This window comes from Schistocerca nitens, chromosome 3, assembly GCF_023898315.1.
Source record: "Schistocerca nitens isolate TAMUIC-IGC-003100 chromosome 3, iqSchNite1.1, whole genome shotgun sequence".
Lineage (NCBI taxonomy): Eukaryota > Metazoa > Arthropoda > Insecta > Orthoptera > Acrididae > Schistocerca > Schistocerca nitens.
In genome coordinates, this window is record NC_064616.1 from 662,751,075 (window position 1) to 662,776,241 (window position 25,167).

Consider the following 25,167-nt stretch of genomic DNA (forward strand, 5'->3'; position numbering starts at 1 on the left):
ATTTCACGATGTCCCACAACAAATTTTTCAACCGAAATTGGCTAAGAAAAAATGTGTTGCATTACTGACTGGACACTCCTCGTATATACAGGATGTTCCTGAATTCTCCGCACATCCTACATCTACACCTACATACATACCCCTCAAGTCACCGTATGGTGCATTGCAGAGGATACCTTGCACCACTACCAACCATTTCCTCTTCTGATCCAGTCACAAATGCAGGGTATCCCAGAAGAAATGGTCGATAATCATGGATGTGACAGGAACAATCACTCGAAACAAAAAAATCTTGTAAACATGGGCTCTAAAATGCATATCGTAAGATCTATGATCACTTATACGTCTTCAGTTCTCAGAAACAAACCTCTTCCACTACAAGCTCTTTGCTTTCCATGTTTTAGGTGCACATAATGTGAACCAAAACAAGAAAAAATTGTCTGGTAAACATGGGCTCTAAAATACATGCATTAAGAGCTTTGAGCACTTGTTCATTAGAAGAGTAGTATTTCACAGTAGCGAAGATGAACAAATGCTCATAGTTCTTAAGGTACGCATTTTAGAGTCCATGTTTACTAGACCTTTTTCTTGTTTTTATTCACAACACCTGCAGCCACTCAGCGACACCTCCTTCCCGTACACCGCAGCGTCAGCAGCAAACATCCGCAGGTTTTCGCTCACCCTGTCCGTCAAATGATTTACGTATGTTTCTCCAGTGATGTGGAGAGAGTGCTCTGTAAATAATGGTATGAATGGGAAACTAATACGGTAACTCACGGCGTTCATCCTTCAGGTAGAAACATATAAAGTAATGCTTTCCACTCTCCTACGTCTTCTGTACGAAAGAACGATGGTAATTTACCGTGACTTGGTTAATTATTTCATTTATAACCAACTAACTAATGTGTTGACAGTTTTCATTGCAACTGTTCGACTAGTGGATTGTGATACCCGAATGCTGTACGTTTCAGGCCGTAATTACCGCACTAGTTTTTTTTTTATTATCGTCTATTGTCAGAGTTGTTGAACACTGGAAGTGTGATGTAAATAGAAGCGAATTCTGTCTGAAGCATGAACCTGGCGCGACTGGTCCTGCCATAGCTGTCTAGTGCCTGCAGTCTCTTCATTATATGGCGGTTTTTACATTACTTCAGATCGTGAGCGAACCACGCTGCTTACCCAACCCGATGCGCCTACCTTTCTCCAGCGTTTAGCCCGCAATAGCAGGTTCCACTAGTAGTAGGCTCTCACGTATCCGTGTTTCAACAATTAATTTTATTTTCGTTCTGCGGCAGTTTGCTCTTTCTGATGCTAACACTGACTGTTACAACTATGTTTTGTGTGAAATCGTTTTTGAATTACTTAACTGATCCATGCACATTGTCGTTAACTATCACAGACGAAGGTATGTGAGCATAAAAATCATCTTAGCAAGAAACACCTTTATTTACTTATGTTCTGTGATATTTCAGGTTCTGAGGACCCATCGTCAAGCTTCCAGTGTCGCTTCATTCGTAAGTCTGCAAAACTGAAACATCTTATACATAAAACAGTAATCATTTGCATGGATGAACAAACGAAAATAGTATGTTGAACAATCCCCACTGTTTAATGCAGTATCAGCTTACGTATTTTGTTTCACATCATTGTAAACGGGTAACCACAACACAGTTCACGTAAGAGGAATACAAAAGCACAGCACTGTGTAAACATACACTGAGCTCACAAAAGTCGTGGGGTACCTCCTAATATCATGTCGGACCTCCTTTTGTCCAGCATAATGCAGCAGCTTGACGTGGCATGGACTCAACAAGCCTACAGAAATATTGAGGCACGCTGCCTCTATAGTCGTTCTTAACTGGGAAGTATTGCCGGTGTAGGACTTTGGGCTCGAAATGACCTCTCGATTATGTCCCATACCTGTTCGATGGCATTCATGTCGGGCAATCCGGGTGGCCAAATCATTCGCTCGAATTGTCCAGAATGTTCTTCAAACCAGTTGCGAACAACTGTGGCTAGGTAACATGGTTACGAGGCCAGCACAGGCGCTACAGGCTATGTTGTGCTGTTAGCAAAGGCTCTCGCGTCGGTCGTCTGCTGCCATAGCCCAGTAACGCCACATTTCGCCGCACTGTCCAAACGGATACGTTCGCCGTACGTCACACACTGAGTTCTGCGGTTACTTCACGCAGTGTTGCTTGTCTGTTAGCACTGACAACTCTACGCAAACGCCGCTGGGCTCGACCGTCAATTGAAGGCCATCGATTACTGCGTTGTCCGTGATGAGAGGTAATGCCTGAAATGTGATATTCTCGGCACACTCTTGACACTGTGGATCTCGGAATACTAAACTCCCTAACGATTTCTGAAATGGCATGTCCCGTGCGTATAACTTCAACTACCATTCCGCGTTCGAAGTCTGTTAATTCCCGTTGTGCGGCCATAATGATGCAGTCATAATCATGTCGGGAAGCTGTTAACATGAATAACCTGAGTACAAATGACAGCTTCGTCAATGCACTGCCCTTTTATACCTAGTGTACGCGATACTACCGCTATCTGTATATGTGCATATTGCTATCCCATGACTTTGTGTCATCTCAGTGTATACACGTCAAAGGTAAACAATGTACTTAATATCTTGTTTATACACGTATTGTCAGAACAATTACATCTATGCACTAGAAACAATCTTATTTAATGTTAGGGCATTGTACAGTTTCTTTACCATTACATATGTTAGATAATGTTTTATTTATATGTAATTAATTGTCCACAGGCAATATTTCGACATGTCAAATATTGTGACGTGGCGAAGTGATTCGTTTGCAAAATCGATACTCTTAGTGCTTAATGCGAATGTTCGCATACAGCGAGTAACGCTTGAAGCATCTAAACGGTGTTTTATTTTTATTTTATGTATTTTTTTTTACACGCTGGTGAAAACTGAAACTATTGTTATGTACTTCTCTCATCCTCACGGGTATTAAGATATTTGAGTTACCACAGTAATAGCTGAATTTAATATGTCTGTGCATACTTCTGGCAGCAATCATCCTAAGTCAATTATTATCACCAGAAGCACAATCCCAGCGACTACATGTGCGCCGTCTACAAAACAAAGTTTCGGCGAATTGCTACTATCTGATATTTGACCTGAAGACGCTTGAAACTGGTTGATGGAATAATAAATTGTTGATAAAAGTTAGGTAATGCCAGATGAGGTAATAGTTATTATAATACTGGACTGGTCCCCAGATTTGACTAGGCAAAGGGTTACTTCCCAATATCTGCTTCAGAATACAACGCAGTTACAAGTAAAAACAAAAATGTGCGGAACATAGTTCACACGATACGCAGCTGGATATACTAATGGATTTCATCCCCCATGTTAGGGTATATTATGATGTGGCAACAGGAATGGTATCCAACCACAGAAAAATAATAATTGCTGGATCCTGGATGGCCGAATACCCAATATTTGCATCCCCCCTCCAAAAAAAAAAAAAAAAAAAAAAAAAACTCCAGGAAACAAATTTGCGCATAAGAAATACAGTGAGATGATGTACGTGATGATACAGCCACTTTTAGTTACAATCATAACAGTTCATAACTGCAGAACATTAAATAATACCAAAAATAAAAGTTGAGTATCAGAGTACGGTTTGTTCTGCCCTATGTGTGTTTAGACTTGATTGAAGACTAGATACTTAAAAAACAGATTTTCTAGAAAAAGATATGCGAAACCCCGAATGAGCGGATGCTTATTTGCATACACTAAAATCGGGATTAGCTGCAGAAAACAAATTCCTAATCTATTTCTAATGTTAGTTCAATTATAGGCATTCCTCATGGCTCTATGCTTATTGGGTCTGTGTTATACATTACTATTTCCGACTTTTAATATAAATCCACTGGTTCAATGAAGCAGTTGTTACTACGTCTGCTGGAAGCTTTCCCTGATAGGACTCTTTTCACATTCGAGACTTTTCTTTTTTTTAATATGGTTTCGCTGTTGAAAGTTGCGCTACTGTCACCACATATTTCCTGACGAATCTGGGACACTAAGTTTGGAAACTGAATCTCTTCGCAACCAACGTTTGTTTGCGTTTCAGAATGGAGTGTTTTCTGCCGATTTAAAAGTCACTACATAATTCAATGCATTTCTGCCATCCACTGGATTCGCATTTGGGAGGGCGGTGATTCAGATCACGGTCTGGCCACCCATATTTAGGTTTCCTTAATTCACATAAGGCAAATGCCGGGATGATTCCTTTTAAAAGGACACTATCGATTGCAATCTTCAATCTGAGTTAGTACTCCACCTATAACGACTTCATCTGTTCCTGAAAAATGCAAAACGCGTGGTTCAGTTTGGCGAGACCTAGGTCACGACCGCCTCATATGATAACCCGTAGCAGTAGGTCAACTTAATCAATTTAATTTTTTGTGTCGTGCCTCCTATATTCACGGGGCATTACACACTCAGTAGATGGGAAAATGAAATCTTCCTTATATGGCCGCCTAAGTTAGTAAGTTGAGCACCTAGTTCTTTTGTAGATCATATTCCAATAACCGTTATATCGTAAAGATGTTCATGCGTACTATAGTTATACACTGAAGTTTATATCTGAACTCCCTGTGTAGTGTAGAGAAAGCTGAACCAAAATTTTGTTTTAAACACTGAGCCATTCGAACATACCTATATCAAAGATGGTGAAGTGTATTGTGTTCGTTAACGAGTTCCCCTCGCTTACTAAACAGTGTAAACTGTGATAAAGACCCCAAGCTTCTAATGATTTCCGCCACTTTCATTTAGTATTATCAGGTGTTTTGTTCAATTTCTGTCTAAGTTCAGACGACTTTTCAAATGTTCTTCGCGATAAAAGAAGCTTCAAAGTACGATATCTGCTCTAACAGTTCTAACGGAGATCGAGGTTGCCTGCTGAGAGGAGACGGGGAGCAAGTACAGTGTACGGACATACGTTGAAAACGAATGTTGTAGGTTTTGATATTACCATAGCTGTTACCAATGTCAGTCGAAGTACATACACATTTTTTAACCAGTTATTTTTATTAATCTTTCCACTACGCGTTTTGGAGAATTAGGCTATTTGTTTAAATTTAAAAAAACGTAGACGATTTCCACATGGTATTTTCTGGGCCACCTGTGACACTGCCAGTCGGTGATCACAAGTTGCTCCTCCTAATCGTATTTTCATTTCACGTTTGATTTCTTACAAACTGAAAAAATCATTCGTAATGTACTGGGGCCTGCTGGAAAGTAATGCTCCGATTTTTTGTGTGAAAACCCTTAGATATTTTTAAATAAAACAAACGTTATTAACATTCTAAATTTCTATTCTACACGTCTACATATTTGCGGTCCTCTGCCGCTAGAGGGTTACGAACTGTAGCGTGTAAGATGGATGTATGTAACGTAACTATGCCTGTGCGTTAGAAACAGCGTAATCGAGTTTCGAATTCGAAGATTTCGTCCACACATTGAGCGCCCTCTCCTCCAGAATGACAATGACAGGCTACACATGGGCGCTGCCACATCTGCAACAATCCAACGGCTTTGCTTCACTGTCGTCGATCATCCTCCATTCAGTCCCGAGTTTGCCCCATCTATATCTACATCGATACTCTGGAAACCACACTCAAGTGCCCGGCAGAGGGTTCATCGAACGACCATTACAACAATTACCTATTAGTTCACTCCCGAATAGCGCGTGGATAAAACGAACATCTAAATATCCTGATTTCCCTTATTTTATTAACATAATCGTTTCTTCCTATGTAGATCCGCGTCAATAAAATATTTTCGTATTCTGAGAAGAAAGTTGGTGATTGGAATTTCGTGAGAAGGTTCCGTCACAACGGAAAACGCCTTTCTTTTAATGATGTCCACCCCAGACGAGTGTAACCCCAATGTTTGCGTGGTAGAGTCATTATGGTGCACACGTACGTGGAGAAACTGTTTGCGCTCCAATCGCCGACATTGTGTAACTGAGGCGGAATAAGGGGAACCAGCACGCATTCGCAGTGGCAGATGGAAAACCGCCTTAAAAACCATCCACAGACTGGCCGGCACATCGGGCCTCGACACTAATCCGCCGGGCGGATTCGTGCCGCCGGCCGAAGTGGCCGTGCGGTTAAAGGCGCTGCAGTCTGGAACCGCAAGACCGCTACGGTCGCAGGTTCGAATCCTGCCTCGGGCATGGATGTTTGTGATGTCCTTAGGTTAGTTAGGTTTAACTAGTTCTAAGTTCTAGGGGACTAATGACCTCAGCAGTTGAGTCCCATAGTGCTCAGAGCCGGATTCGTGCCGGGGACCGGCACGATTTCCCGTCCGGAAAGCAGAGCGTTACACCGCACGGCTAACAGGGCGGGCACTTGTAAGTTACTCATGTTGTCAGCTATTCTTGATTCTAATTCTGGAATATTTACTTCGTCTTCTTTGGTGAAGGAATTTCAGAATGCCCCAATCGATTTTCATCAATTTCCAAATGTTAAAGAACACTTCGAGGACTTCACTTTGACAGTGATGAGCCGGCCCCTGTGGCCAAGCAGTTCTAGGCGCTTCAGTCCGGAACCGCGCTGCTGCTACGGTCGCAGGTTCGAATCCTGTCTCGGGCATGGATGTGTGTGATGTTCTTAGGTTAGTTGGGCTTAAGTAGTTCTAAGTCTAGAGGACTGATGACCTCAGATGTTAAGTCCGATAGTGCTCAGAACCATTTTTTGATAGTGATGAAGTGGTGCTAGCAAAGGTGTGGTTGTAGCCCCGTCAACGACGTGAAACATTCTACAGTGACGGTATCAACAAATTGGTCTCTCGCTGGGAGAGACGTGTTCGTCGGCAGAGTGACTATGTTGAGAAATAAATATGTAGACATAAGAATAAAGATGTAAAATGTTAATAACACGTGTTTTATTAAAAAGCTTTAAAAGTTTGAACATAAAAATTCGGAGGCAGTACTTTTCAGTATTCGTTCGTAGTTGCTGCTGTACTAGCTAGAAGTTCAAATGCAGTATTTTCTTTCGTAATGTCTGTCGTCCTGTAAGCTCCCCCTCACTTATCGACCTTAATGACAGTGAAAAATTAAACCGCGTGTACCTAATGGAAATTTGGGAAAAGCAATCGTCACCGAAGCTAATCTGTCGGTAAAGAGGGAAGAAAGGGTTACATCTAAATGAAAGGAAAAATGCAAATGAAACTGGTGGAAATTAATTTTGAAAAGGGGTAAAGTTAATAAAGAAAGTAAATGTGCGGCCTTTACGTTAACAATTAACTAACGGTAATTAGATATTTGAGATAGGGGGATATGCATTTCCGGCGTTACAGTCCCCTTTACTAGAAACTATTGCCCTGCGGTGGAATAAGGGGGGAATTCCTACGACAAACCAAAGCTATTTGACTTCTCATTATGACTAGTAAGTTCTGCTGCCCGTTTCTGAAATAGTTTAAAATAATTGTAATAACCCTGAAAGTGTATTTAAACTCTAAGACTTCCAACAGTTATTTACTTCCCCACGGTAGCAATAAAATTACCAAAGTGGTCGGGATCTTTATTAGAACTGACATGGATTTTTAACCGAGAAGATTTTGCCCATGGATTAAGAAACTTCGTAGACATAAGCCATATGCGTTACTTTTAATGTGTCCCACATACCTCCTACGTTGCGTTACGGTTGGTGGCTTCTACCTGGTCCGGTGGAACACCAATAACGGAAAGACGTAATAAAAGGAAAAGCAGTCTCTTTCTCGAATATATTGTTCGAAAGGTGGAGAACCAGATATTCCCACAGGTTATAGACAGGAGTGTCAGAGGCAGAGTGTATTGAATATGCGAAGCGCCTCACGTATGTGCGCCGACGGTTTGTATTCGCGGCGGGAGCGCAGGAGCTATGGCCCACGATGCACGCAGAGAATTGGCTCTGTCCGCGGCATATCTTACAGCGGCGCCGACACAGTGTTAATGCAACGCGAAATACTGCCGGCCGTGCTGCCCACTTTGTCATCCAAGTCTGCGAGGAAAAGGCCAACCCCTCTCCACGTCGCGGTAGCCAGTTCCGCAATTCAAGACTCTCACAACGAATGATTGAAAACAAGACAGTATTGCCTTGAATCAGTGTTGAAAAACTTTTGTCTACTTTTTTACATACACTGTCATTACTTTTGCTGAGTTTGTTCAGACATCAAAAGAATAAACATGCAGGATATAGATGTTATGGTCATCTCTCCACTAACTGGCCGCTGTGGCGAAGCGGTTCTAGGCGCTACAGTCCGGAACCGCGCTGCTGCTGCAGTCGCAGCTTCGAGTCCTGCCTCTGGCATGGATGTGTGTGATGTCCTTAGGTTAGTTAGGTTTAAGTAGTTCTAAGTCTTAGGGGACTGATGACCTCAGATGGTAAGTCCCATAGTGCTTAGAGCAATTTGAGCCATCTCTCCACTGCGTCGTAAGTTGAGGAACAAAAGAAAATTTGCACAAAAACACACACATACAGATCGAAACTTGCAGAGTGTATCACATGTAATAGCGAAAACTGACGTGGGACTTCAGAAAGAGAGTTACATATGTCGTCCCGAGCGGTCTAAGGCGCTGCAGTCCTGGACTGTGCGGTTGGTCCCGGCGGAGGTTCGAGTCCTCCCTCGGGCATGGGTGTGTGTGTTTGTCCTTAGGATAATTTAGCTTGTGTAGTGTGTAAGCTTAGGGACTGATGACCTTAGCAGTTAAGTCCCATAAGATTTCACACACACACACACACACACATATATATATATATATATATATATATATATATATATATATATATATATATATATATATGCCGTCCCACGCTAAGATCGTTGCGTAGCAAGAGTGGCTTATTTTCGGAAGGGAGCACACGTTCCGGATTTCCTGCAGGCACAGTTCTGCTGCGGTATGTATAGCAAGTGCATCACAGTGTGTGACTGAAATTGTACGGCAACTGGAGACGCACTCCAAAGCTGAAGCGCACGAGGCAGCACGATTCTTGTGAGAAAAATGTCTAAACATCACACAGATTCACTGTGAAATTCTTGCGGTATGTGGACCAAATTCAACGTCGTATCGAGCAGTAATGAAATAGTGCTAGCAGTTTGACCCTGGCCGCAAAGACGTGGGTGATACCGATCGGGAAGTCGAGATCTTGCGCCATGCGATTTCCACCTTCACGGCAAGCTGACAAAAACTGTTGGGGAAAGTGATTTTGCAGCAACGAGGGCGTTCACACAGCGGTTCTCGAATGGCTCCGCGACCGAGGAGCGGATTTCTGTCTTCGGGCAATTGAGCGATTGGTAGAACGTCCTGAAGTTCGCAGCTCGTGGTCTGGTCACGGGATCTGTGGTTCGATTCCTGGCCGGGTGTTGTCCGCTTCGTTTCATCATCATTCAGGAAATGGCGAAACTGGAAAGTGAATAGATTGGGCATTTGTAAGGGCGCCCCACAAACCAAAATAGTCATCATCAGAACGTTCCGACCGTTGTTGGGAGATTTGGTGACTATATTGAAAAACAGTGTCATGTATCTGCATCACTCTGAAGTGTACTGCAGCATTCAATAATGGTTACTTGGCCTGCAATAATAATGTGTAACTCACTTTGTGAAGTCGTCCTCGTCCATGAAAAGAAACTCGTACAAATATACAGACAGATTTAGGACGATGTGGTGGACAGACAGATGTACACAGAGAGGGGGTGGGGAAGGGGGAGATATGTTCAATATATATGTCAAACGCATACGCGGACGCCGCCGCAGGGAATGGGCTAGTTATAACATATTTTCACTCCTGTCGTTTCTCTTATTAATTATGATGCATCCTGTATGTTAGCATATACCTTGAAGAAATAAGACAACATATTTGTAGCACTCGGAATAAGAAACGCTGTGCAGTCCCATCTCCGCACAGTGGCGCTAAGGCTAGCCGAGGGTGGATAGACGCGCGGTCTCAGGCGCCTTGCCACGGTTGGCGCGGCTCTCCCCGTCGAAGGTTCGAATCCTCCCTCGGGCATGGATGTGTGTGTTGTCCTTAGCGTACGGTAATTTAAGTTAGATTAAGTAGTGTGTAAACCTAGGGACCGATGACCTCAGCAGTTTGGTCCCATAGGAACTTCCCCTCACCACCACCACCACCACCACCACCACTAAGGCTAGCCAAATATTAAGGACAAGGAGTATATCATTCCCTTCTAGAACACTGCCCTTCCAGTTGAAATATTCCAAAAGGTTTCGCGCATACATCCGCCATATCACTACTTTCTCTTGCGATTTTATACGGAAAATCTTGTTCTTTGCTACTCCATGAATGATAACTCCATACAGATGAAGCGACGCTGTTCGCTCTATTGAGGACTACTATTGCTAAGTTGTTTTACGGCCTTGAACTGTATTTACTCTGCGGCAAGTTTCATCAAAATCGCTCAACTCACTCGAAGCAATCTACGAACAGTTCACAACGTCAAACAACGGCGTAGAATTTTTGACTGTCTCTGTTACTGAAACCGAAGGAATCTGGAATTAGCTGCGACAGTTTTATCACACAAAAGTTTGGCTAAGCAAAGGATTTGTTTCCGATATGACGTATGTAAATTGAGTGACGAGCAGTGTGACTGAGTGTCGTCTTTTCTGTAGACTGCCGGCCATGGTGGCCGAGCGGTTCTAGGCGCTACGGTCTGGAACCGCGCGACCGCTACGGTCGCATGTTCGAATCCTGCCTGGGGCATGGATGTTTGTGCTGTCCCTAGGTTAGTTAGGTTTAAGTAGTTCTAAGTTCTATGGGACTGATGCCCTCAGAAGTTAAGTCCCATAGAGCTCAGAGCCATTTGAACCATTTTTTTCTGTAGACTGTATTTCCCAAATGCTGCCAAATCGACCCGAAACGTAAACGGCAATCAGTTCAAAAATGGCTCTGAGCACTATGGGACTTAACTTCTGAGGTCATTAGTCCCCTAGAACTTAGAACTACTTAAACCTAACTAACCTAAGGACATCACACACATCCATGCCCAAGGCAGGATTCGAACCTGCGACCGTAGCGGTCGCGCCGTTCCGGACTGAAGCGCCTACAACCGCTCGGCCACTCCGGCCGGCGCAGCTTCATTAACGTTGCAAAGAATGTTTTGTGACAAGTAATCACTTCAAGAGTGAATAAAGGCCCTTCTTTTGTGTTTTCATTTTCTTTGGTCTATATTACTGTTCACCAGTCTATTTAGACGCACTTTGTAATTAGATCGCCTTAAGCAGACGAGGGTAAGTTCTTTAAAAAATTAGACTGGATTTTAGGTTGAAAAGACAATAACACGTTTTTTTTTCCGTTAGCGTTCTTAGAAATGAAAATGTGTGTGTCGTCAATATGTTACAGAGTGATAAATATCTGAACATAACTTCCAGATAGTTTATGTGAAACATGTTGCACGTATAAAACATTCTGTTTTAAGTGAAGGGTCTGGTAACTATTAGGGAATCATGGAAACCGGAACGGAAATCTAACAAATCTAAGATCTTACGCATTTATTTTTCCTTGTTTACAGAAATATTTATTTTATGTAGAGTGCACCTGATCTGAAACGGATGAACTTCGACGTCGACTCTCTCTAAAACGGAACCTTAATGATATAAATCCTTTCGAGTGACCAACTAGTATGCCAAAGCTTATCAAAAATTTGGCGAATCGTAAGGTCAGACTTCCTGTCAGAGTAGAGAGTGTGACATCAACCTGGTTTTAAAAACTATTAAGTTCTGCTGGACACATACGACAAATATCTAGGTTGACTTGCAACTATTCCTAGTTTTCCTCTTATGAGAAAATAGTTTCTGAAAGGCACTGAAAACAGTTACCTACCCGTCGGGATCGCACCGTATGCAGCTCCCAGCTGAGGTACTCACAGAGCGCTCTGTCGGCAGTGTTGAGAACCATGACACCGGCGCTGTGTCTGGCGTTTCAGTGAATTGGGCGCCGAATTTGCAGCTGTAAACAGCGATCTACGAATCGTTTTTGGAACGCACATTTCTCTCTAGGACTGGATACTGCGTTAAATTAACTACGAACTCGCTGGAATCTGAAACTACACATTGCTTTCTGGCATTCACAGACATCACGAAATAAATACAGTTGAAACGTACGCAATCTGCCATACTGCGAATATTTGGTGTTGGGGTGCAAATGAACCAGACGTCAGCAGATAAATGTTGCCTTCCACGAACTGTCATTGCCAGATTCGCAGATGAAACTCTCGCTCCGGCCACTTGATTTAGATTTTCTGTAGAATCCCTGTCGAATGAAATGAAATAAACGGATTCGTTCGTTGCACAGTATGAACTAGTTATAGCCACATGGCGCTCTAAAACCTGCAGTCAGACGAACGTAGTCAGTATGGGGAACGATCATCCACATTTATGATTAATTCATTATCTCAGTAGGAAAAATATCCACGTCTATACGTCTATCTTTGGTAAATATTTTAATCCTTTTTATTTAGTTGTTTAAGCCAAGTGTATTTCATCTTTTCATTCCCTTAAATATCTACAGTGGCGTTTGATTGATCTGTATGAAAGACCTGTGCATGCCTGTTTCGTTTCGAAAATGTTATTTGTTCCATAGTATTTCAAACGGTGATGAGACATAATTTTTCAGTCACTGCAACTTGTACGTTGTTCCGTTATAGACGTATGCCAGCAGTGTTTAGTTTTCGCCTCCCATTCCTGTACGTTCGTAACAGGCACCGAACCTGTGCTCTACATCGCTATAAAAACAAGCACCCGTGCTTAGTGGATGATTTTTACAGTATTACTGCAGTAGTACGTGTCCTGTGCTATGCACTCGTCAGTGCAGATAGGGAATTATAGTCGTAAATTGTCATAGGCAGTCTGGTTTTTTCCCCCTCTATAAATGTCACCTACTTTTTTCGATTGCTTCCTATGGTAACTGCCAGGAACTGCATCTCAAAGTCAGTTATTTCATTCCGCGCGTTGCGCTCATTACCACAGTAGAACACAGGGAAATGTTGGTAAATCCCTCGCAGTTTTGTGGCATTTTATACAGATTATCCTAAAATTTTGCACCAAAATCCTTCTTGAGTTCGACATACCTGAAATTGTTATTATCAGGGCTGATTATTTGCACCATCTGCCTACAACTGAGTTAGCACTGAGTGTCTAATCGACTCGTTGTCTACCAAGCGCTTAACTCTAACCTTCCTACTTATAATTTATCCCTGGTTGAACGTCCTAGATGCCTCTCATTTTTTCTACCCTCTATTGCAAATTATACGGACGAGCATGCTGTCTAGTGCGCTGCAAGCTGACTTTCTTCACGAAGTAACGGCCGCAGCCCACTTAAGATTATTTTTAACAAATTACAAAAATGCTGGGAAGCGTAAAAAGGGCATTTCCGTTGGTCTGACAAGCATTCGTACGTAGGCTTCCACAAAACTCTTGAAATGATGTTGCATTTCAACCTAGTATTCTCTGGACGACGACATAATCGTTGGTGATAAGTTTTCAGGGCACGTCGGCTGCAGCATCTTGATGTGTAGAACTACCTGAAAAACTATGCGTGTTGAGTACACTCAAATACAAGAGATGTATTGGTCGAGTGCAACATGCGCGTTGCTCACCATGGAGAACGCCAAGTCATTTTCATAAAACTATCCGTATTCGCTTTGAGAGGTCAATGAAGTACAATTAAATTGAGGGTGAAACTGCTGAAAATTAATTTAAACTCCTGCGACTGATTCTGAATGTTTATCTGCAGCATTAAGTCATTTGTGTTTAAACGGCTGAACGACCATAACGCTTGCAAAGTGGACTTTTTTTTTATATATGAACCTTTCAGTCTCGAACTGTTCGTACTACCTCAGATATTTCCCTACAAACCGCCAATCAAATAAAACTTTAAGAAGCTCTTGGCTTATTTCGCGTACAAAAGCTCGCTTTTACGGAGGAGTAGGATCGATCGGCGCCTTTGGAGATATGAAATTTCTCCTGGATTATCAGATGCGACTATCAGTAGGTAAACCACTTTCGACAACAATGAAACGACGTAGCGGACAACATTTTTCAACGCCATATAATGCTTTATTCAGGAAGCCATTATCTCCACGTCACGACAGAAATTTTGTGTATTTCCCAGTTGCCAAGTAAGTTACGTGAAGCAATGAAGCGAGCAATGTGCCTCAGTGGTTCAGATAGTCGATTTGTAATTAGGAGGAGCGGGGAATAAGCTACATCTACATCTACACACCGCAAGCCGACTTATGGTGTGTTGGGTTGGGTTGTCTGGGGGAGGAGACCAGACAGCCACGTCATTGGTCTCATTGGATTAGGGAAGGATGGGGAAGGAAGTCGACCGGCCGGCCGCGGTGGCCGTGTGGTTCTAGGCGCTGCAGTCCAGAACCGCGGGACTGCTACGGTCGGAGGTTCGAATCCTGCCTCGGGCATGGATGTGTGTGATGTCCTTAGGTTAGTTAGGTTTAAGTAGTTCTAAGTTCTAGGGGACTGATGACCTCAGATGTTAAGTCCCATAGTGCTCAGAGCCATTTTTGAAGTCGACCGTGCCCTTTCAAAGGAACCATCCCGGCATTTGCCTGGAGCGATTTAGGGAAATCACGGAAAACCTAAATCAGGATGGCCGAACGCAGGATTGAACCGTCGTCCTCCCGAATGCGAGTCCAGTGTGCTAGCCACTGTGCCCCCTCGCTCGGTAACGGTGTGTATCGGAGGGTACTTCTGGCACCATTATTGGGAGAACACCTGTCGACAAACTGCATATTTTCATGGGGTAAATCTCTAACGGCGATCATCTTCGTTTGTCGTAGAGCCCCACATTTTTACATGCACGACATTCTATATAATATAACCACAGAGGCAAGAGGCTCCTTACCAGTCGCAATAGAGTTCTCAACATTTCCACCAGCCAGGTATCAACGTTGGCCATGTGTCTTACTTGCACCCCTATTGCCTGCTTAATCATCAACTTTTCTTTAGAAGGACTTTATCTCTTTGCCGAGGAGACTCTCTTCTAATTATTATTTTGCCATCCATACCCAACATTCATTCACTCCAACATAATGTCCAGCACTGACATCTCAGCACTGAAATCTCAGAAAAAGCCCTCAGCCACCTTTAGAGCGTTCTTTACCCCTGATTCTCAAATCACAGTATAATTCTTGTAAATTAAGAACTACCAAATCGTGCGCGATCCATTCATTCAAAGGCATTCGTTCCATCACCGTCTTCCCGGCCGACAAAGAATCTAAAGCTGCAGTGCTTATACACGAGGAATATTTGGCAGAAGACTAGTGACAGCTATCCTGCTGCGTCACTTAAGAAAACCGATTACTGTAACTCGGCACACACCTTGATAAGATTCATTTTTTTTACTTCCGTATTTTTAAATTACATGTACAGCGTTAAATAAAATCTGTGTGGCGGACTGGAACTCGAACCCTATACACTGACTTTTGCGGCCGATGCTCCTACTGACATGCTTTTTACGGCTTCCTTCCGCTCATCAACATTCGCCTTCATCGACGTGGGCTTCAACAGCCATGTGAAAACAAAATTAGCAATATATCCTCTAAATGCACCGACCTATTGAAAATAGTACATTTCTTCTTTGTAAACTACAATTTACTAAACTGTTTACATTATTCCGTTGCCTCCTGTTAATAGAATAAGCCTCTTCTCTAAATTATGAAGTGATATACAAAAAAATCTTCATTGTGATGTAAAACATATAGTCCTGATTTTTATATTGTAAAAAGAAAATGTAAATCTGTCCTCAGTGTAAAACATAAAATTTGCTCTTCGTATTTTGAAGAGATTTAAGAAACTAAGGAGATCATGTGTCAGTGTAATACAAAAAAATTTCTTCTTCTTGATAAACAAGAGTAAAGATGGAGAGCAAAGCAAAGGCAAGACACAGTAGTTTCTGTCGCGCACGTTTTTCCCATGCCCCCACCCGAAAGAATACTTTTATAGTTCAGTTAAGATAGTAATCGCAACGACTCGCTGTCAATATGGTTGGTATATAAGATCGTTCTTCTAGGAAAAGAGTAGTTGTTAAAAGGTTCCTGCACATGGAATGGTCATTCTCAATCATTAAAGCAAATTTGCTGTCTCCTCACTGCGACGTTAATGATTTGATTAAAAAAATAGTATAATTTTCGTTGTAATTTCTGATTTGCATAAGCATGCGGTGCTCAGTTGCTAGATAGACCCAGAAGTTCTCTTTACTCTTAACTTCTTTCGTTAATATGTAGTGTACAGCAAGAGTCATTTTAACTACTAAATTTCGTTTCTGTTCGCGTTTGGAGCCAACTGAGCAATCCGGACAAAGTTCACGACCCGCGCTGACAACGTCGGTTTCTCCAGTAGCTATCTCCTACTTTTCAGGCTTTAGAGATGTTTTTCGACAGACCTGCAGCTGCGAGAGCGGTTTATGGGTCGCAGCTGGACAGTTCACACGGTCTGAGCATTTCCCGCCAATCGTAACGTCCCAGCTTCGAGTCCCGATCTTGCACGCTATTTTGACCTGCAGAAGTTTCAAAACAGCGTGCACTCTGCTGTAGAGTGAAAAAATAATTCTGGAAATAATCCTCTTGGTTGCGGCTGAGCCATTTCTCCGCAATATGCTTTCTTACAGGCGAGATAGTCCAGTAAGTAATACAAGATACGAAGTCTGGAAGGCAGGAGAGAGTTACAAGCAAAGCTGAAGCTATGAAGACGAGCCGGGAGTTGTGGATGGATAGCTCTGTCGACGACGCTACAGCTGAGAAGCTATCCACGGATCAATGTGTTCGTATGTGGTAGTTCATAGGTGGAGGTCACACACGCTGTGACGTTCGATTTCTGTACAAAGTGATAATCAAGTTGTTCAAAGGATTGATAGAGGAATTGCAGATTGTAGGATATGGTTATGTCAGAGATGAATTCAAGAGACACAGAAGCTGTACTGCACATGAAGCCGAACTGTTTGCACAAATGGGCGTTGCTTCCATGAAGTACCTCGAAGAAAACGATTTATTGACACATAGTCAGCACGGTTTCACCCGCCAGGTTAGCCGAAAGCGCTAATGCGCTGCTTCCTGGACTCGGGTAGGCGCGCCGGCCCCGGATCGAATCCGCCCAGCGGATTACCGACGTCGGTCTGTGTGCCGGACAGCCTGGATGTGGTTTTTAGGCGGTTTTCCACATCCTTCTAGGTGAATACTAGGCTGGTTCCCACGTTCCGCCTCAGTTACACGACTCGCAGACATCTGACCACGTTTGCACTATTCCATGGATTCCACTAGACGCAGACGGCTGTGGTACACTAATTCCATCCGCGAGGGGGGGGGGGGGTTACAGGGTGGCGGCAGGAAGGGCATCCGGCCACCCCTTAAATTAACATTGCCAAATCCGTTCCTAACCATGCCGACGCTGCGAACCCTCGGGACGAGCCACTAGCAAAAGAAGAAGAAGAAAGTCAGCACAGTTTCAGAAGATATCGTTCTTGTGAAACACAACTAGCTCTTTATACTCATGAAGTAATAAGTGCTGTCGACAGGGGATGTCAAATTGATTCCATATTTTTAGATTTCCAGAAGGCTCTCTACACCGTTCCTCACAAGCGTCTTCTAACTAAACTGCGTGCGTACGGTGTATCGCCTCAGTTGTGCAACTGTGTTCGTGATTTCCTGTCGGAAAGGTCACAGTTCATAGTAATAGACGGGAAGTCATCGAGCGAAACAGAAGTAATATCCGGCGTTCCCCAAGGAAGTGTTATAGGCCCTCTGTTGTTCCTGATCTATATTAACGACATAGGAGACAATCTGAGTAGCCATCTTAGATTGTTTGCAGATGATGCTGTCATTTATCGTCTTGTAAAGTCATCAGATGATCAAAACGACTTGCAAAATGATTTAGATAAGATATCCGTATGATGCGAAAAGTGGCAATTGACCCTGAATAAGGAAAAGTGTGAAGTTATTCACATAAGTACTAAAAGAAATCAGCTAAAATTCGATTACGCGATAAGTCACACAAATCTGAAGGCTGTAAATTCAACTAAATACTCAGGGAGTACAATTACAAATAACCTAAATTGGAACAATCACATAGATAATATTGTGGGTAGAGCAAACCAAAGACTGCGATTCATTGGCAGAACACTTATTAGAAGGTGCAACAGGTCTACTAAAGAGACTGCTTATACTACGCTTGTCCGCCCTATTCTGGAGTATTGCTGTGCGGTGTGGGATCCGCATCAGGTGGGACTGACGGATGACATCGAAAAAGTACAAAGAAGGGCAGCTCGTTTTGTATTATCACGAAATAGGGGAGATAGTGTCACAGACATGATACGTGAATTGGAGTGGCAATCATTAAAACAAAGGCGTTTTTCGTTGCGACGGGATCTTCTCATGAAATTTCAATCACCAGGTTTCTCCTCCGATTGCGAAAACATTCTGTTGGCACCCTCCTACATAGGGAGAACTGATCACCACGATAAAATAAGAGAAATCAGGGCTCGCACAGAAAAATTGAAGTGCTCGTTTTTCCCGCGTGCCGTTCGGGAGTGGAACGGTAGAGAAACAGCTTGAAGGCGGTTCCTTGAACCCTCTGCCATGCACTTTATTGTGAATAGCAAAGTAATCACGTGGATGTAGAGGTAGATGAAACATCTTGACCATGTTTATTAGTTTTCAACTACTTTCCTGACAAATTTTCTAAAATTTAGCTGCTAACTGAAAGATGCCGTCTCCATTACTGAACAGCTGAAGTTCAAAGGAATTATCTTGAAACAGTTTGGTGCACAGTTGTATGAGGATGGCAACGAGCAGGTGAGAGCTCGTCAGCTATACCAGTTCTATGAGCTAATGATTGCTGCAAAAGGATAAATACAATTGAGTATCTGTGACGTGTCTGCCTAGCACTTTTTGTTCTAAATGGCGTGGTTGTGGTGATAAAAAGTTGTTCTACTGGAGGTATACAATAAACAAAATAAACTAATAAACTAACACGCTTAGAGATCCCTTCGTATCAGTGTTTTAATAATACGCTAACGTGGAGAGCATCCGTAATGAATACCTGAAATTTTTGTTTCGATCTTCAATCTAGTATCTCAACTAAGATAAGAATCCCTTTTTTATGAATATTACGGGAAGACAAATGGCTCTGAGCACTATGGGACTTAACATCTGTGGTCATCAGTCCCCTAGAACTTAGAACTACTTAAACCTAACTAACCTAAGGACATCACACACATCCATGCCCGAGGCAGGATTCGAACCTGCGACCGTAGCAGTCGCGGGTTCCGGACTGCGCGCCTAGAACCGCTAGACCACCGCGGCCGGCACGGGAAGACACATCTGCTTCAGAAACGTTGACGTAGACTGTAGTTTATTGACAAAGAAAAATGCTCCCATCAACAGCATTTGTTTTAGAATTGCTATATTGTTGTTACAAGTGGAATCATTGTTATCTGCTTAAAATAATACATTTTATGAAGCCATAAAGAAAGTCCACAAGAGCTTTGCCGTTAGGCGACAAGATCTCGGATTCAAGTCCCACGTCAGTATACAGTTTTAATCTGCCGGGAAGTTTCAAAACAGCGCACACACTACTGCGGCGCGAAAGATCCATTCTGGAACACAGTATCAGTTTTCACAATGCTCGTTATAGCCGTTCACATTACTGAGTTGCACAGTCAGCGGCGGTCTCACGTGTCTGTCGACAGGTTTTCCAGTTTGGTACATCAGCTGTTAGTACGCTAATGTGAAGAACGGAGACCTGCTTTTGGGTTCGTATTTCTTTTAAAAATCGAATGAAACGCCCTAACACTCGATTCACACTCCTCCTTGCGCTTATAACTTATTTTGCCCCGCAGATTGGTTGCTCACTGCTGAAAATTAATAATGTCTACTTTGTCAGTAGAAGGAGGGTAATTAAGGATGCAAGTGCTCATTTATTGAGAAAACAGGATCACTGCGAAACACAGATCAGCGTTACGTTCCCTGTATTCTAGAAGATGGACTTCCTGAGTGAGAAATATAGCAACTACTTTATTTTGCACAATGAAGCAGTGTCGAGACTGTCACATGTTCTGTGGCTGTACTGATACCTTGGCGGTGAACAAGTTGTGTTGCTTATTTAAATATGGCTTAGCCTTGGCAGCTAAGCGGCAGTTTACCGTTAAGTATGAATATTCATGTGTACTTATACTGTGAGCAGTTCTACAGTGGAACGCCGTGTAACACCGAGAGAGGAAAAAAGAATATGGCGAAGGAAGTACTATAATCTCAAACTACGCCCATATACTCTTCAGATTACTCGATTGAAATGTCCGCAGCTCGTGGTCGAGTGGCTAGCGTTGCTGCCTCTGGATCACGGGGTCCCGGGTTCAATTCCCGGCTGGGTTGGGGATTTTCTGTGCCTGGGGATTGAGTGTTTCTGTTGTCCTCATCATTTCATCATCATCATCATCATTATTCGTGACACTAGTTGGATTCGATTGTGTAAAAAAGTGGACTATGTAAAAATTGGGACTTTGTACGGGCGCCGATGACCGCGCAGTTGAGCGCCCCACAAACCATACATCATCATCATTATCGATTGACATGCTGCAGGATATGGGATGAAGGTATTTCGCGTAGCTCACTTTCGCCTGTAATCTTTGTCGCATTCCTGCCTCCCCCCCCTCCCCCTCCCTCGCATTGTCCTCCCATCCTCCCAGAACTTTGATTTGGATTACTCACCAAAGCTGGTGTATATGTTTTATACTCCACTTCTATCTTAGCGCAAATTTTAGTTAAATACGTGACGGTCTTCGTCTGGTAAAAAGTTATGCAATTTTTTTTTTCTCTTTGTTTCATCCTGCAAGTTAGGTAGTCCTTAATATAACATTTTCCAGTAAATAGAATGTTTCCATTCACATTTGTGAGTCGACAGTCAGCTATACCCTGTGCCCGAAATTCTGATACACGCGGGGAACGCAGATGAACCCGCAAACAACTTTCTTGTCTTTGATAACCTTTGTAGGTGTCTTCGATTATGGCAGGAAGGCTACATAAGCTAACTGTTCATATAAACCACGTGATACTAACAGCAATCGACGGCAATGACTTACAAGCGGGATTACATTTTATCATCACTACTACTGAGGAGGCAGTGATCTAAATTAAATTGACATTCAGCTGAAACTAACGGAATTATTTGTAAATGCTTAAGCGCTGCTGTCAGTTGTTGCTGTCTCGATCACTCCAGAAGAATGCTGGGATACTTCCTTCAGCCAGAATCCTTACTTTCGACAATGAACTGACAGTCAGAGGGACGTTGTCTTTAACGCACAGTACTGCTGCCCGCATCTCGTGGTCGTGCGGTAGCGTTCTCGCTTCCCACGCCCGGGTTCCCGGGTTCGATTCCCGGCGGGGTCAGGGATTTTCTCTGCCTCGTGATGGCTGGGTGTTGTGTGCTGTCCTTAGGTTAGTTAGGTTTAAGTAGTTCTAAGTTCTAGGGGACTTATGACCACAGCAGTTGAGTCCCATAGTGCTCAGAGCCATTTGAACCACAGTACTGCTCTCACTGTGGTTTCCACTGCTTACGCCATTTCGAGAATTAGGTGGCTACTTCTTTATATTTTAATGGTACTTAAGTGTGGGATATGAGTATAAAACATTACAATGCTTCGATTAGTTGACCGCCTTTTACTTGTAACAGAGTTCAACGTAAATTTCAGACGAGTACTCGTACAGCAGTATAAAAATTCCAGTCGGTCGCTCATAATTTTTCAACAATTGTTTTACATAACTCCAGTGAGTTGCATAAAGCTGCCTATAAACTGCTTTTAAATTAGGCCGCATTATTAGACATATACAGAGATAGAGCGTATTTTCTCTACAAACTCCAGAGGCTTATCAAGTTATTTGCCTCATTGTTTTGAAATGAAGAGCCTTCGGTCTCAAGTGGCTCTTAAGATAATAGTTAACTTGCTAACCTAGTTACCGCTGTGAGCAAATTGCAGTGGGAATACGTGCATACTAGTGAAAATGCTTGTTACGGGGAGCGTGTGTTCTCTCCTATCTTGTTTCCATTGCCTTGTGCAACACAGTTGAATCCACTTTCCCACGACGAATGGCCTTTGCCAACTGATGTCTAACGACGCTTTTCCTATTAACTTGGAATACAAACTAATATAAACAGCCAAATGTATTGTTCTTCCCTCTACGCGTTTCGAGTGATTGTACTTTCATCATCAGATTGTTTTACTTCAATTAATAAGACGTAGATGATTTCTACAGAAAGAAACAGAAAGCCTTGAACGACTAGAGATAGGAAGTTCATTTCCACAGGACATGTACATTAATATGTTCTGCCGAAATGATTAGCTTTCAAGTCACCTCGGTTCACCATGTGTCCTATTGCCCAGCAGGCACAGGGTCCGCCATGGGCCCTGATAACTTGTTGATGCGTGACGGCATCGACGCCTGTAAGGCACGAATGACGTCATGTGGAATAGCCATCCATGCTGCGTTCACCTGGTCCCAAAGTTCATCTGTGGTGATTGGCACTGGATCACAGGGCTGCACCGTCTTTTCACCATATCCCACACATTTTCGATTGGCAACAAGTCTGGTAATCTGGCGGGCCAGGGCAAAAGGCTGACATCCTATGACACGAAGAAGCACGTGTTCGTGCTGTAAAATGTAGTCGTGCATTGTCTTGCTGAAAAACGGCGTCTGGGGCGTTGTGCAAAAAGGGTATGGCTACTGGTCGCAGGATGACATTCATGTGGGTCACACTGGTCACAGTGCCCTGGACATGCATCAACTGTCATTTGTGGCTGTACCCAACAGCACCCCAAACCATAAAGCCTTGAATTGGTGCTGTATGCCTTGTGCAAATGCAGTCACAGTGATGCCGCTCCCCCTATCAGCGGTGAACCAAAATGTGGCCATCACTTTCAAACAAACAGAACCTGGATTCGTCCGAAAACACTATCTGATGCGATTCCTGTCCTCAGTGATATCGTTCCATACACAGTTACCGGCTAGCGTGTTTCTGCACATTCGTCAAAGGTAGGTGGAGAAGTGGACGAATCGCATGTATCCCATGCCGTAATAAAGGACCATGGACTATCACCCTTCATAGTGTACGATGTGTTACACCGTTCACTGTTGCGCTAGAGACGAGGAGAACAAAGATCTGTCCTGTAATGCCATTCTGATGAGGTGTCGATCTTCTCGGGAGCCGGGGGGGGGGGGGGGGGAGGGGGGGAGGGTCAAGGTTATACGATCTGACCCATCTCGTTGTGTTCTAAGAATTTCCGGGAACCATTCTGCTCATACCCGTTGCACTGCCAAAACCATTTGTCCCACACGAGCAGCAATTTCCATGATGGATGCACCACAGTCTCTGATGTCAATAACGCGCCCTCTTTCAGACTCACTGATTTGACGGTACGGTTCGCGCGTACGTCTACGAGGCATCCTGCACGTCTGCTCAAGCCACACTGATCCATTACCTTCGGTTTATAGCGACAACGAGAGCCGCAGCTACATGTTACCGGTAGGTGGTCTTGTGCCGCAATATCTGTGTCGACCTTGAACCCGTGAGTCGACGTAGTTCAAATGTTAGTCATTTCTGCTGAACATAGTAATCTACATGTCCTGTGAACATGAATGTCCTATCTCTAGTCGTTCAAGGTGTTCCGTTTTTTTTCTGAACATGAGTGTATATTCGATTTATGATTCCGCGCGACCGCTACGGTCACAGGTTCGAATCCTGCCTCGGGCATGGATGTGTGTGATGTCCTTAGGTTAGTTACGTTTAAGTAGTTCTAAGTTCTAGGGGACTGATGACCTCAGATGTTAAGTCCCATAGTGGTCAGAGCCATTTGAACCATTTGATTTATGGTTGGTGCCACATGCGAGACTGTCTTCCAGTTGTCATAGGCTGCTTTTTTAGCAGTATTTAAATTACATACGTTTTCTATAAACGTAGTAGACACTTTGTATAATGTAAACTCGACTTTAAAAGCAGCCTTTGATTCTGGAAGACTGTGCCGTAAGTTGCCCACAAAAGTCGTATATACAATCATCTCTGTCTTACACATTCAAATAAATTCACCTCATGACGGAAATGTAGTCCTCCGAAACACATAGTGGGAAGATCAGTAAATGTAGCTGGTTACAGTAGTTTGTACTACTAATCTCCTTTCTTTTTTTCCCTGGTCTTTAACCCCTATAGTCACGGGATGGGGATGGTAGTTGTTCCTTCTGACTACGGTATTAATTAAAATAAATTAATGTCTTCCGAAAAAATGGGTAGTCTAAGGGTTAAGAAACTGAATATAGTAGAAACAACCAGATATGGAATGGAGACGCAAACGAGCATTGACAGGACGTGGCCAACGATTTTGTATTTGTACCTTACACATTTCCCAACAGACTGAGCGGAGTCGCCTACCAAACCTTCCGTGACCATATTGCTCCAGAGCTGCTGAAGAATTTTCCACTGGAAATTCTTATTTCGTTCCAAAATGACGGAGCACCCGAAAAGCATTACTCACGATGCTGATAACCACATTGAAGTACCGTTTTGGAAACGACAGACAGGTCCTGTTCCATGGCCAAGATCGGTCACTATGGATGAAGTAGAAGGAAGGAAGATTATAGTTTAACGACCCATCGACAAAACGGTCATTAGAGGCGGAATACACGCTCTGATAGCTTTTTTGAGGATGGGAATGAAATCAGCCGTGGCCTTTCAAAGGAACTACCCCAGAATTTGCCTGAAGCGATTTAGAAAATTCGCGGAAAATCTAAATCTCGATGGCGGACGCGGACTTGAAGGGTCGTCCTCTTAAATACGAGTCTAGTGTACTAACTACTGCGCCACGTCACTCGTCATCCGGGATAAGAACGCTGGACTTTTTCTTGTGACGTCATCTGAAGAGGATAGTTTGAGACTATAGTTTGTCATGATCATAGCGGACGTCATTTTTGACATCTCCTGTAAAGTGACAGTTCTGTATTGCTAGAACTGAACTCTACATAGCAGGGTTATTGCATTTTGCGTACTCTTTGTTTTCGTTGTCTGATGGTGTACGCTCGGTTTGGTCTACCGTTGTCAGGATTTAAGCTTGGGTCGAAGAGACAAG

General features: G+C 43.2%; 1 protein-coding gene across 6 annotated transcripts in view; it reads left to right on the forward strand.

Annotated features, from left to right (window-relative positions):
• Nucleotides 1-25,167, forward strand: part of LOC126248622 (protein O-linked-mannose beta-1,2-N-acetylglucosaminyltransferase 1-like) — a 2,277,756-nt gene that overhangs the window by 2,039,185 nt on the left and 213,404 nt on the right. The window contains exon 2 of one of the 6 annotated variants that reach the window (XM_049949791.1): nt 1,473-1,514. The exons of the other annotated variants lie outside the window; for them this stretch is intronic. The gene's annotated coding sequence lies outside the window, so the exon portion shown is untranslated. The remainder of the gene's footprint in view (nt 1-1,472; nt 1,515-25,167) is intronic. 6 annotated transcript variants of the gene reach the window in all.